Here is a 1982-nt window from a genome sequence, read left to right as displayed (position 1 = left end):
CGGACCAGGCAGAGTCTGGAGGGACAGTGGATCTCCTGTTTGCGTCCTGTTCAAGGCCTGTCGCTGGAACAAGCTGCCTGGGCTTGGGCGGGGGGTGGGGTGGAGAGACTGGGGGGAGGGGAGGGTTGCTGTCACTATGGACAATGACCTACAGAACTGACAACCCTTCGGCCTGCATCACCACGTAATCAAAGTCGTCTGCATTATCTACCGCAATTACATCATCTACAATATTCTACCACAGCCACCATTTATTGGGCGCATTTTATATGCCAAACAACGTGATAATTTCCTTATGTATACTGTCTCATTTACTACTCTCATCCCGGCCAGTTGCATTCATTCACACAAAGCACAGTGAAAGAGTTGTTATTCTCGTTTTACAGACAAGTACATTTTGAGGCTGCCGTAGGTTGAGTGACTTGCTCAATCTCATAAGAGAACTCCAGCCAGATTATTGTGATTCCTAATCTTCTGCTTTTATCCAGAAAGCTATACTTCCATCTGTGCTGAGCAACTTGACATTTGCCAGTGGCCTGGTCTGAGGAGGGGAGGGCGTGCCCTGATGGGCAGCAGTAGAGGGCTGGGGAGTAGAGACTGGGAATGCGGAAGGTGTGGGTTGAGATGGGAATTATGCCGTCAGATGAACTTATTTTCTTCTAGTTCTATGTTTCGTAGACCCAATGGTACCATTGTGCACAAACACTACTGGGATTTCCTGTGGGATTTAGAGATGTGAAGGACAGTTGCCCCTCCTGACCTGGGGGGCCAGATGGAGCCCTCTTATTCTTTTGGAGGCTAGCACTGGGCTTGCTGATTGACTGACAATGGCAAGGGAAGCATACGAACACCTGCAATGCCGTGTTGATGGTAGGCTAAAATGGTCTGGCCATGTTGGAACTCTGGGGTTATCAAGTGGCGAACAGTCTGTTTTCATTTTGGCGCTGTTGTGCCCATGCTTGGAACCCCTCCTGATCCTGGGAATGAGTAATGAAGAAATGTAGAAATTCACTGCCATTGATTGGCACCACTCTACCCAACAGAGTGTCATTTTAATCCTAGGCGCCCTTTCATTTCCAGAGTTTTGCACAAGCTGTTCCCTCAAGCCTGGGTCACACTCCCCACCCCACCTCCTTTCTAATTCCAGTTTGCCCGATGTCACTGCTCGGTATAAATGTCACCCTCTTGCTGTCTGGTCCCAGCCTGCATAGTGCCCCCATCTGGTTCTCTGCTTCTTATTACTGGTCTTAGCACAGAGTTCTAGAATTTCCTACTTGTGTTACTTGTATGTCTGTCCATTAGACTAGAAACTCCTAGAGGACAGGCACCATGCCTTATTTACAGTTTTATTTCCAGGGTCTAGCTCAGTGCTTAATGGAGTAAAGGTTGAACAGGGATAGAGTTTCAGGTTGGCAGGAACCTAAAGGTTTATCCTAGTCCTGATCCTGTTCTTCTTTTTGAGTCGCCTCTCCAAATGCTTGCTGAACAAATAGCTGCCACCTCTTGTCACTTTTGAGGCTTTCTGTTCCCCCTCTCCTATCCCTTTTCTTTCCACAAGGTTGATGGTCTTCTAGGAATGGAACGGAGAGTTTAAGAAGATGGTTATTCCCTGTAGCCTCAAAGATGGGTACTCATCCTTTTCTCTTCTGCACTCCCATGATGCTTTCTCCGTAGACTGTTATCTCCATGAGGGCAAGGACTGTGGTTATCTTGCTCATCAGTGTGTTCCCAGAACCTAGTTCGGTACCTGACATGTAGTAGGTTCGCAATAAATGCTGAATACCATTTATCCCTATCTTATTAGGCTATCATGGGAGGCAGTGTTGTATAGTGGTTAGGCCTTAGGTCTTGCACATTTGGAATGGCTGTGTTCAAATTCTGGTTCTACTTTGACTCTGGGTGACTTTGGTAAGATAGTTAATTTCTCTCTTCCCCTCTTTCTTAACCTATACAATAAGGATGATAATAGTAGCTAAGATATA

This window comes from Myotis davidii, unplaced genomic scaffold (assembly GCF_000327345.1).
Source record: "Myotis davidii unplaced genomic scaffold, ASM32734v1 scaffold265, whole genome shotgun sequence".
NCBI classification, from domain to species: domain Eukaryota; kingdom Metazoa; phylum Chordata; class Mammalia; order Chiroptera; family Vespertilionidae; genus Myotis; species Myotis davidii.
Note: the sequence above shows the minus strand (reverse complement) of the source record.